This window comes from Anser cygnoides, chromosome 5 (genome assembly GCF_040182565.1).
Source record: "Anser cygnoides isolate HZ-2024a breed goose chromosome 5, Taihu_goose_T2T_genome, whole genome shotgun sequence".
NCBI classification, from domain to species: Eukaryota; Metazoa; Chordata; class Aves; order Anseriformes; family Anatidae; genus Anser; species Anser cygnoides.
The window spans coordinates 6811465-6824275 of NC_089877.1; the positions used below are offsets into that span (position 1 = coordinate 6811465).

Genomic DNA, 12811 nt, shown 5'->3' on the forward strand with positions numbered 1-12811 from the left:
ATGCCTTTTGGTTGGAGCTCTGGGTGCTAGGGTGTCAAGCACAATGCTGACCTTCAGCCAGCAGCTTAAAAATCAGCACAGAAACCATAGTGAACGCTACTTTTCAAGAGTGTTTTTTTCTCTCCATATTAAGGGTTTCAAAAATTAATCTTGTGGGCAAATGAATAGCACTTTTCTTGCTGTTCTCTTTTCCTAGAACCCACTTGTTAAAAATATTCTTTCTGTGTATCATAAAATTACAGAATAGCTTGTATTGGAAGTGACCCTAAAGCCCATCCAATCCCAACCTCCTGCCAGGGGCAGGGACACCTCCCAGCAGCCCAGGCTGCCCAGGGCCCCATCCAGCCTGGCCTTTGAACACCTCCAGGGATGGGGCACTCACAGCTTCTCTGGGCAACCTGTTCCAATGAAGAATTTTCTCATAACATCTAATCTAAATCTCTCCTCTTTTAGATTTAAACCATTGCCCCTTGTCTTATCACTATCTGCCCACGTATTTTCAGCTAACTAGGTTTTCTTACTTCCTTACTCTATTGTTTCAGGAGAAAACAAAGCAACAAACAAAACCCCAACAGTTTTTGTAAGCTGTACTGAGATACTTAGAAAACTACAGAAGTGTTGACTGCTAATCTCTGCTTTATATATATATATATATATATACATATATAGGTTGCCCTTTTAAAAACTTTTCAGTGGTTGTTAATACTCTGATGTGTATCCACAGTGCATTTCAAATCAGTGAGCTTTTTGTCTAAGGGTGGGTGGAAAAAGGGTTGCCTCAGTCAGCGTGCTGCTGAAGATGTGGATGCTTTCCTTGAAGGCGGTCTGATTGATACATGTCATTTAAATCCTGCTGCTAAGATCACTCATTAGAATGAAACCACAATTTGTTCTGGGGGTGGTATTTACATTCCTTATAAAAATCCACTTGACGGAAACTTTCTTTGCTAGATCCTTTGAAGTGTTGTGCACCTTCATTAGAGCAGGATTTGCTGTAATAACTAATATGAATGCCATTTATTGCAGTTAAATATTCAGTATGAAAATCTTGTATGGGGATCATGAAAACTTTGTGTACCTCAGACTGATAGCAAAAACAACTTTGTATGTTTGATCTAAAACAAAAACAACAAAACAACAAAAAACAAGCCCTGAGGCAACAATTTAAGAGTATTTTAACAGCCTTTGGCCATGCAGGGAATTATAACTGGGGGACATGATCCTTTTTCTCTCCTCTGATCAGATAGTTGCTGTGAATGCATCAGGTCTCCTTGTCAGATAACTTTCTTTGTGAGAAGCCAGAGCTCTTCCTTCAGCCCCTGTCTGCACATGAAGCACCATAAGAATAAACTGCGTAAAAGGGCTGAATGTGTGTTCCAAGGGACCACAGAGTATTATCTGTCTTTCCTGGTTCTCAAAAACTATGTTATATGTAAACTTGCCTTTGGTCATCATAAGGCAAATATATATGTATGCATATGAAAAATGGACAGTTGGATTTCCAACTTTTTTTTCAGAGTGCATTGTTTCTTACTGTTTTATGAGTTGGGGGATGACATATCTTCACAGTCAAATAAAACTTTACTTCTGATACATGCATAGCATATGGTGATTTTAAAATATTGGAAACAGCTGCATTTATTCCTAGTTCCTATGTTTTCTATAGAAGGCACAATATTTAACACTATCTATCTTCAAAGCCATCAGCTAGTACCTCCTGAATCCTTTTTAAAGAACATTACAGCATATGTTTTCAAAGCCAACCAACCTCCAAAAATTTAGGATATGGCTTTCAGGTGAAGCTATTTGAGTGGGAAATATGTACATAACATGAATATTTCAGTCAAGTGTGTTATTTATTTTTTTAGAGGGCATTGTTACTTATGATCCTGACAGAATGACAGATGCACTCAGAAGGGTTAAGCTGAAGCTACCATTATATGAACCACTTACCAAGATCAAATTGCACTGGAAAATAGGGAAATGAGCAGAATGTGAGAATTACTGTGCGCTTGAAAATATTAAAATAATCTTACAAGTATGGTTTTCTGTTGCTCTGTAAGAGCCATTACAGTTAGAGAGAAAATACGTCTTCCTTTGAACAGCTGGGAAAATGTGGCAGAGTACTTGAGCACTTGTTGAAAAGTAAAAACCTACTTTTTGGATTTAGCAAATGTGAAACTGCAATTATTTTTGTACCAAATCTGGCAAGTCAGTGTGTCAGTCTAGCGCTGCCAGCATCTGTGTATCCCGTCAGAGATAAATATAAAATGTTGACTAATGGCAACAGAGGATAACTGTGAGCTGCATAGGAGGGCAGGACGAATGTGCCCACAGTTGAGCACAGCATGCGTAGAGGTGGCATGCAAACCCTGTATGCGTGGTGATGGATGAAGATTATTAAAGGGAGCGATTACCTGTTGTAGTGTAATGTTTGATTAATAGCAGACTGAACAAAACGTATGAAAGTATAGGTTATGTTATGGAGATACGTACTTCATCAGAGGCTGTATATAGGTCCTATAGATTTGACTGTCTGAAATCTATTAATGCAGTCGTAGATTAAAATTACCTGTGGAGTACAATGGTGAATGCAACAGGAAGGACCACTCTTACAGGAGAAACAGAACCAGAATGTGTATAAAGAAGTTGTGATTCAGTTTTTGTTATTTTCCAGTGGTTTTGATATATTTGTTTAATGATGTGAAAGTAAAAATCTGTACAGGTTGCTATATTCTCTTTAGCATAATCCCTTCCTTCTCTTTCCCTGCCTTTGCAGCAATAGTAAAATTCTTTGTAACAGTAGACAATTTTGCTGTGGACAATGGAAAGCTAAGTAGATGGACACAGTTCTGCCTGAATATGTGAATATGCCACAAGTCATGTGTATAGAACCAGACTTTATCTAGGTTTTAAGACATCAGAAAAATATTTTACCTACCACACCAGATGACATCCTTTTATTGCAGACAGCTCTGAGAACTCTGACCTATCTTTTTTAGGATTATATTGTTCCCTTACTGATACTGTTCTGTGAAAACAAGTCTCCCTTCTGCATACTCTTTTTCTAGAGAAGCAGAATTGTGGAAAGCAAAAGTTTTTAAGGCACTTAATCTTTCCAATTAAACCCATGTTGCATTTCAAGAGTCCATTATAATTCTCTCCTTCTTTAAAGCCCTTTCCCCTCTGATCACATCACTGGATGGGCCCACTCTTCATGGCTTATATGACCGTGACTTTTTACAGTGAGTGGCCTACATACTTAAATGCATACAAAAGGCATTGTTCAGCACATCCTAAAAATGAACACTTCTGAGCTGGACAGCCATCTAAACTTATCATTTCAAAGCATTCATCATTCCTAAGAGCACTGGTATTATAATGAGAAAATACTGTATAGATGCAGTTGGGTCTGGATCTCGCACAGAAAAAAACGGGTGATAATTCAACAAATACTTATTAATAAGTATAATGCTTAATGATCTGAAGAATTTCCCGTGAATCTGCTTGCTGTAGAAACATAGAGCTAATGCTAAGCTTCATAAGGCTGTTTTTCAGCTGATACAAAAAATAATCAGCCTAATAAAGACAGGTAACATTAATAATGCCTACAAAAATGATAGCCCCTTGGGACAGTAAGAGGACTAAACTAACCCTTCTTATATTTACATAGAATATAATCGCATTCATGTCCTCCATGCACTTGTTTGTTGAAGGGATTTCCAGATGCATATTAGCAGTATTTTAGCAGTAAATAAGAAGCAATGTTTAAAATAACACTTGAATCAGACCTCATTTTTTCCCTGTTTCTTTTTCATAGCCACTAAAACTAACTACAGTATAGAAGCAGATCATAGGAAGCTATATTGTTGCCTTTGAAACTGTCAGATCTCTGTGAGATCAGCAAGTCTTGGCACCTTTTGATTTTGTTTGCCTGCAAAATAAAACCATCACTGTATGAAATATGTACCAAACTTTAAAAAAAATAATAAATAATCTCTAGAAAAATAGTCAGATTTGCGAATAACAACTCTGCTTTTAAAAACTTTTGAAAATATCTGAGTCATCTTTGTTTTTGCCTGTTAAATTACTGGCACATGGAGGATGTTAATGATTATATTTATTATGCATTTCCTCTATTTTCTCCAACTCTTTAATTTATTTTGTCACTTCCTTGGCTTTCATTATATTTTATCCCTTTTATTGTTTCTTTCCAACTTTATGGCCAACTAAAACATAAGATTATTACTGTGGAGATCCAGCACAGATGGTTCAAATCCTGCGCTCAGTACGTGGCTGCAGGGGCATGGACAGAGGGCAGAGAGGAGGAAGGCTCACTCTCAGGCAAAAGACCATTTGCTAAGCACCTCCACGGAAACGTCTGCCTCCATCTGGCCTGACGTAGCCCCAGCCCGGAGGAGAGTAGGATGGGCAGCCATGCCTCATCTGTGTTTTCCCCTCCTTGGACACACTGTTTTTTTGCTTATGGTAGCACAATTCAGCATCTTTCTCACCATTCTACAAGCAAACTTAATCTGTTCTGATGAGAAGAGCCTCTTAATGCCACAGAAAGGGGCAGGGATTGTATTTCTGTAAGCTTTCCTATTTAATGCTCATGAATAATATTTGCAGGGTTGGCCCTCTGGCAGGTGAAGGTAACTGTGCATTTAGAGACTGCCTTTTCTAGTACGTACAGGGCGATGTCCATTCAAGGCTGCGAGGAGAACTTGACACACCGCACTTGTATTTCCTCAAAAAACATTTGTGTTCTCTGATGCGGATTTGGAAAAAAGAAAAAACCCTCACATAGCTTAATGTAAAATCAGAATGCATACAGTCTTTGCTACTGGGAAGTTTCTTCTGTTGAAATGAGGCACTGAAATTGAGTCTTGTTAAATAGGGGAGGAGACATCTCTGGTTTTTTTTTTGCTGCAATTTTGCCAGCTGTCCTCAGTTAACATCAACAAAGTTGGGAAATTCAGTTACATCATTTCAGTCACCTCTTGGCTGCAGGAATAGTGTAACTTGCAGACATGAAAGGTTATGAATTTGTTGGAGAGTTTTGTATTAGCCATGTGCGTGTTACATCGTTATACAATTTCTGCTGACTTTCTTGCAGCCGCTCAGATCCGGGGCTCCCAGATCAATTAATATTTCTCTATGGATTAAAATCAAAGAATGCAAGAGAGTACTGATGAGTTTCCAAAAGAGAAAAGAAGCTACAAGAAATGCTCTTCAGATTTATTTCTCTTTATTTTTTTTGTTTCGTTTATTTTTTATTTCACTGCCCGGCTGAGCTAGTCGTAGTTTTAAATTGCCAATGTGTGGCACCGTCTTTTGCCAGTAAGCTGTTTGGAGAAAACTAACAGGAAATATTATCTGTCAGGAAAAACAAACAAAATAAAATGCAGCTGTGCATAACATTATAATGATTCAGAATTTAAAATGCTAAGCAAAATTCTTCATGTTCCTGTCCTTGCATTGTTGAAAAGTTATTGTTGTTACAGGTGCTGGAGTAGATGAATCAAACAGCTACGGCTGTTTGTTAACATGCAAGCTACATTTGACAGCACCGTTTTTAGGCCTTTAAGCCTTTTTTGTTACCCAGCGTTTCATGGTATCAAACAACAACCTGAGGGAACCATCTCAGCATCTCATTTAATTATCAACCATCAACCATCTAATCTAATTATGTTGATCTTTAAGGACCTTAACAGTTGTATTTCTTCCAAAACGAAGTCTATGCTACGTATAAGTCCCTCTTGGAGGGCAGACGTAGATCTTGAGTAGCTAAGAGCATTCTGCTGGCTTTGATGTCTAGAGGAATCACAACAGTGGAAGCACCCAAAAGCGAAAAGAGAGAGTTCATATACAGCAGTAAATCAGTCAGTGATTCAGTCAATCTTTTGAGAAAATACAATAGGACAAAAATATATAGTTTCAGTAAATAACATCACACACACATCCACTAACCACGCGTTATGCAGGTTCACCAGCCTGTAAGGCTGCAGCCTGATTTAGTCTGACCTGTAGATGCCTGACTCTATTCTACCACATTGGATAATAACACAATGGGAAGAATCCTTAACAGTAGGCATGTGTTCAGATTCTTAAAAGTAAATAGAGTAAATAGTATTGTATATAATCATAAAACATTAAATCAGAAGCACTCTGAAAGCATATGGTTATCAAAGAGCGAGTCTGAAATGTGAACTTCTAGCAACTTTTCCCTTGAATACTGCAAACATTTTTCTTCCTTTGCTCTTCTTTCCCTTTTGGTGATTTTTAATGCTTCCATGAATTTCAGATGAAGTCTGCTTAAGTGGCGGACAGTTGTGACTTACCAGGGGACAAATAGGAAACAGCATAATCATTAATCACAAAGCAGAAGCCCTGGGCATGGAGTCAAAGTGCATTGTCTGCCAAACAGTTTTCTACAGATTACTTGATAATGATATTAAGATTGATCACACAGTACTGCTCTCATAGGTGATGTGAGCTGACCTACTTTTAAAGGGGGTTAATTTGCAATTTCACTGTAGCAAATAGGGATGTTGGTTTGTGTAATGTGATTTACTAATAGGATTCAAAACATGCACAACCTTAACCCTCTTTTCGGAAGGAAGGATGATCAATTCACATTGTCAGGGAAAACATTTCTGCACAGATAAGGTTCTCAGATGTTATTTCTGTTACACGGAAGAGTTACCCTACTGAATGAGGAAGGTGTAAAAACTCATTACACTAAGCAACATGTTATAAAACAGTGCCTGATTTAACGTGGCCCCCAATCTTAAGAAGTGAAAAATTGGAGAAGAAATTCTCAATTCTTCTTACAAATGAGGCACAAGGGCTTAGAGAGTTGGGCCCACAATGTGATTTCTGCTCTGTAGCCCAGCTTTTGGTCTCCTGTCTGTTTGCTCAGAAGGCATGTGGGTTTTGGGGCATCAAAGCTCTGTAGTTTGAGGTAGATGAATGTACGGGGCACACCAGGTGTTAGCTATGCAGCAGCGTGATATTTCTCTGCTGACCTGTCTGGTCTGTGTTGTCTCAAGCCCTCCTGCAGCTTTGCATCTTTCACAGTTGTGCTGCTCCATAGTCAATGTGTGCTCAGGGCATAACGTCTTCTGAGTTACAACATTGCTGCCCAGGCAAGAAGGGCTAAGCAGGTCTGGTGATGGTGACAGCCATCAGCCCTGAGCGTAGGTCACCAGGTAAGTCTGTCACCACAAGGCAGCTCCAAGGTACCGGAGCAGCAGCAGCCTGCTCGGAGCCAGGGCCAGGGCTGCGTGTGCAGGCACCTTGCAGGCCAGCAGGCCCTCAGGTGCACATGAGGATGGGGGTCCCCAGTGAGGCTCAACAGAGCAATTGCAGCCCACTGTTTAATGCTAAGGTTCATTATAAAGCTGTCTAGTTTGTCCAGATGCAGATCTTCACAAAGGCAGAAAGGTGGGTGTGCTTCTCTCTAACAATGAAACCCTCCCTGCTCAATTATAAGTCCCTGCTGCAATGCATGGAAGGCTGTGGATGTTAAACGTGGACAAAACAGTGTATGTTCTCTTCACTGAATTACTGAAATATCCAAACAAATTTAGCAGATGTGTTAAATCAGAAACTTGACATGGAAAATTTTAGATTAAGACAAAATATACAATTAAAAACTAGATTTTTAAAAGGAAAATGTGAGGGAGAAGATGGTGCTATTTACAGTTGTCATAGCAACATAGTTCTTGCTTTTATAAAATGCTTGTCTTTGGGGATTTGAGGGAAGCGAAGAGAGGACAGATTTTGTTGTTTCTTGAGCAAAGTTTACACAGCTGATTGTTTATGCTTTGTTCTAGTTTTTCTGTAACCATCTCACCAAGTACCCGGTTACTTTAACATAATCGCTCCAAGCCAGCAGGAGTGGGATCAGGGAAGGCAAAAGGCCCAAAGGAGCAATTTAAAACTCGGGGACTGAGCAGTTAGTTCCCTGCTCTTATTTCTAGGATCAGATGCCTAAATTGTTGCAGGTATGCTCTGTGGGCCATGGATCTAAAGCCTTAGTTTTACAACATGATGATTTTAACAAAGTTCTTTTTCCAGCGATGCCAGAATGATTTGCTCCGAAATACTGCCTTTATTAAAAGAGAAATCTCCAGAGAACACAAAGGTGTCTGTTCTGAGTTGGGCCCATTTTCAGTGGGGGCTTGAAGAAAGAACCAAAGTGACTTTCTAAAGCCCCGCAGGGTTGCAGCATCCCACTGCCTTGCCCGGGCACTGACTGACCCCTTTGCTGCTGCCTGCCGGCGCTTGGCAGGTCTGGATGGTGCTGGTAAGCCTGAAAGCATGTCACAGCAGCTGTAGCCTCGTAGCTCTCCTAAAGTCAAAAGCACTCTGCTGATTCACGGGCACCTCTGCTTGCTCCTGCTCATCGCCCTGCTGCCTCGTACAGTTCGTGTCTGGATTTGGGAAGAACATGGGCTGTGTTTGAAAACTGCTCTCGTGCTGCCGCCTGCAGACACTGTGGAGGAGTCTGAGACGGGCGCTCCAGCCTGGTTGGGATCCAGAGGTTACGGGGTTTCTTTCTGCGCTTCTCCTGATCTGGAAGGGTGGTGGGTGAAATTGCCTCGGGATGTGCCAGGGTGCTTCTGAGGCTCGCTGATGGAAGAGCGTTGAGTGCTGCAGTGCAGCTGCTCGGCTCCCAGAAGCTGAGGATGCTGCTCGGGGTGCGGGTGTTGGCAGGGGGATGATGTGGGCTGCCCCTACACCTCGACTCCTGCTCTCCTCTGTCGATGAGCTGTTGCTGTGTGTGCTGCCTTGTTAGGGCCAAGGTAGCTGGAGGGAAGGGTCAGATGCTGCTTTCGGTGTCACCAGTTCTTACTCGTTCTGATAAAGACATATCGATGGTTTGGGGCTGGGGCCTGATCCCAAACGTCCTTCTCATGAAGAAAGACCTATGCTTCTGACCTACGAGCACAGATTATACATGGCTCTGCTTTCATGAATGCATGTGATACTGTTACAGGACTATTACTGTTTTAGAGGTCTTTCCCATAGTGTTTTTAATTATTTCCCTTCTCTAGAGGAGAATAATTAAAATAATCAACCACAGCAGTGGCACCAGCAAGCCCAGCCCTGTTTGGGCTACTCAGCAGCAAGTAGGAACACAGCATCTCTGAAAAACTTTGATTTTCTGTCTCTTTGGAACAGCAGAGGTTCAAAACTAGCCAGCTCATTAACACCTCTGCTGTGACCTGACACGGACATCCTTGTGAGGCTTTGCATATGGTCTCATCGCAAATAACTCTCTCTGAAATCTGGGGGTAGCTTCCAGGAGTTAACTGAAGGAACCAAAGGAATTAATAGAAATTATTTTCCCAGGAACTAATAAGAGACAAAAATAAACAATGTCTCTTTCAATTAGAGATATGTTCTGTACTGTCATCTGTTTTTCTTGTTGTTGTTTGTTTTGTTTTCATGTAATTTTTATTTTAGTTATGAATGGAAAACTTAAAAGATCACTGCATCAGGACAGCAATGACTGAGGTGTCCTTAGAGAAGCTGGTCTGGTTTCAGTTACCACAGAAATGAAGAGCTCTAAAAAATACATCTGGGAGCAAACAGAATTTCAAGAAAGCAAAATATTAATTGTTTATATATTTAACATATTGTGCCAGTAGAAGATAGGCTTCAGGCACATTTTATGCTGCTTTAGAACAAAGGCTATGCTTCAGCTTCTAGCAATACAAAAAAGGATAAATGTGTGTTCCCCATGTGCCATGTTAGACTTCTGGTAAGAGAAAACTGTGTGGCAGTACAGCACCGTTCCTGAATCCCTCCATCAACAACTTTTCCACTCTTGAACTGTTCCACGTAAGATGCTCTGGTGGAAGCCAGCGCGTGCCAAAAATATTGGCTTAGTGGTCTGAGTAGAAACTGAAAAGAGAAACCATGGTGAGGAATTTAGTATTTTAAAGGAATATTTAGTTGGCTGGCAGTTCTGTTTTCCATTTTAAATCTCAAAATGAGTAAATAAGTTTTTTATAGGTCATAAAATAAAGTTGTTAGTAGTTAATGTTGTAGATGGTATTGTTTGTGTATTCTATTTGAAAATGTAAAATTCACACCTTAATTAGGAGATTCCTATTCTAAATGAGAGTTAGTTTGGTATATGTTACTTGCAATAATACGTGGTATTAACATTCCTATTGATAATTGAAATTTTGATTTTTGTTCTAAATGCCAAAAAAAAAAAAAATCTCAACAAAATTTCATAATGTATCTTTTTTGCTTAAGAGTTTGAAGCATTTTGCTTTGCTAGAGTGAATCACACTAAAACACGTTTTTTGTTTTCCAAATTGCATCAAAATTAACAAGGTTACTGTTTTCTTGACCCGTCAAACTGTTTTAATTGTAGGATGTTCATTAATGTGAAAAAGGAGAAAGAAAAAGATGTTTTTAAAAAGTTAGCTCATTTGAAATTAAACAAAACATTTAAAATATTTAAAATGCAGTGAAAATGTTCCTAAATCATTACTTGTACAGTAAGTTTTTTAAATTCTCTTTAATCCCCCAAATTAGTTTTCCATATTTGTTTTCTCTTTTCTGATTCTGAGCCAAAAGACCTCATGTATAATGCCCTGTCAGTGGTATAAGCTAATGTTTTTACTTCTTTTTGCCAAGAAAGACATGAAGCATTTTGAAACTAGGCCCTGTTGTTCTTGAAACTCATTGAACCCAAACTCTTTGAGATGTTTTTCTATCATTAATCGCTTTTAGAATACCACTGTATGAGATCTGATTTTGAACAAAAAGGGAAAACTGAGAGCCATCCCGGCATTCATACGTGTGCCTGGAAAGCAGCTTGAGCGTGTTAAGGTCTGGGGGCTGTGCACCGAGCAGCATCATGTGTTATTAAGCAATCTGCTGAGCTGCGGTACGCAGCACAGGAGGATCAAGGGTTCCCAGAGCAAAGCAGTTTCTCTGCATCCTGATGCATGTGCACTGTGCCCATCGCTCTCCTTGCTGCCCCTGCATTGTCTGTGTGGCAGCAGCATTGGGGGCTTGCTTAGCTGGCTTCACAGCAGGAGCAGCCACCCTGAGCTCGAAAAGTCTGCTGGGTGCGGTGCTGTGCTTGGTCTGCCCCGGGTACTGTCAGCTAGGAGGTATCTGATGGAAATCGTGGCCTGGTGTGCACTGCAGGGTGGGCTTACAGGATGTCAGGGGTGACTGGCTTGCCAACATGAAGCTGGATGCTTTGGACATGACTTTTAAAACTGGTACAAAACTCAAGTTACTGATTTTCTTTCGTTTTAGTCTTTTGAAAGTCAGCTGTTGGACAGGTGGCATGTTAAATGTTAACGAGTGCTTTGACTTTTGTTAATGATGCTTTACTATTTCTTAATCATTGCCCTTTGTACAGTTATTGTCCTTGGGTGGCTTTTCACAAAGACAATGCTTTACAAGTGCTTTTTAAGCCATGGTAGGCTCTCAGTGCCAGCTGCAAAGAGGAAAATGCCCACTTACACACTGCACAGGCCCTTGCAGTCAGTGGCATTGGGCATACACACTCTGCTGCTTAGTTGGGTTATTTTTTTTAAACACATAGCTATGTTGGCTTCCAGTGCCATCTGGTGGGCTGTAGTTTTATTTCTCTGGTGTGTTCATGTACAGACATTACAAGCCTGTATATTTATATGCAAAGATATCAATATTGCTTTCTGTACACTTATGTGCCCTTCAGGAATAATCCATTCAAAAGTATTTATGATAATATCTGACATTTCAGATAGCTATAAATTAGAATTTGAAAACATTATAGAAAAGTAAACCAGAACTATATTTGCAAGTATACTGTATGACAAATGGTCGTTCTCTTCCTTTAATGGAGACTTCTGAGATAGTATGTAAATGTTTCAGCCTTTCTAAATCGTGTTGTTGCCTGTTTGCACTTGGAAGTACTTACTGTTCCTGTGTTTGTACATCTTGCTCTAGCTGTACCTTTTAATGTCAATGGTGTAAAAATTATATTCTCCCATGTTATGCATTTTGAACTCATGATGAAGACCACTTTCATGTTCTAAAGTGGACTCTTTCTTTTCTTTTCTAGACACTGGTTTGGTTCCCTCGCTGCTCAAGTAGACTTAAGGATTCTGTAAGTAAAAATTTTCCATTTCGTTGTTTTTAACCTCTGATTTATGTTAATAAAGTATTGCAGCCAAATAATAGGTAATACCTGAACTTTTGTAGGTAATGAGTGGGTTCTGCATTTGGGCTTTGGGCAGGTGTTTTTTTTAAGGCCCTTGGTAATTTCCAGTGTAAACAGATGAGCACCAGGAGTGTTACTGTTCTCCGTGTCTGGGGATTCACTGTCCAGCCCGTTTTGCCTAAAGCTAGAACGTCCAATACAGCCTGACAGGCAGGCGTACTGTTCCCTGTGGCTGCTGCCTGTGCTGCAGCTGTTGAGCTCGAGGTCTCCTGTCTGGGGTGGTTTGGATGGCCTAGAGCCTGAGCCCGTGAAGGGCATGACGGTGGTCGCTGGCACGATGCAGGGCGCATGCAGGGGTTTTATTGGCCTTCCCACGAGAGCAGGCAGTTTCCCAAATGTTGCTGTACACTCCTGATAGTCCCTGAGAGACTCCAGTCAGAACTGCTCTCATGCCTGTGCCTGCAACACTGCTGCTGGTTCAAAAGGTATGGTGAGAGTGGTGGTGCTAATACCTCCCTGTGTCTGGAAACTGTGACCTCTCTATGAAACATATCAACTGCTTATTTTAAAAGATCCATTTCAGAATACTCCAGTATTTGCTAATGAAATGGAAGCAAACTG

At 40.3% G+C, this 12811-nt stretch overlaps 1 long non-coding RNA gene across 4 annotated transcripts in view; it reads left to right on the forward strand.

Annotated features, from left to right (window-relative positions):
* LOC106033922 (uncharacterized) overlaps positions 1-12811 on the forward strand; it is a 291778-nt gene that overhangs the window by 229964 nt on the left and 49003 nt on the right. For all 4 annotated transcript variants that reach the window (XR_010831804.1, XR_010831802.1, XR_010831803.1 and 1 more), the window contains one exon: positions 12092-12136. This is a non-coding gene — a long non-coding RNA (uncharacterized lncRNA). The remainder of the gene's footprint in view (positions 1-12091; positions 12137-12811) is intronic.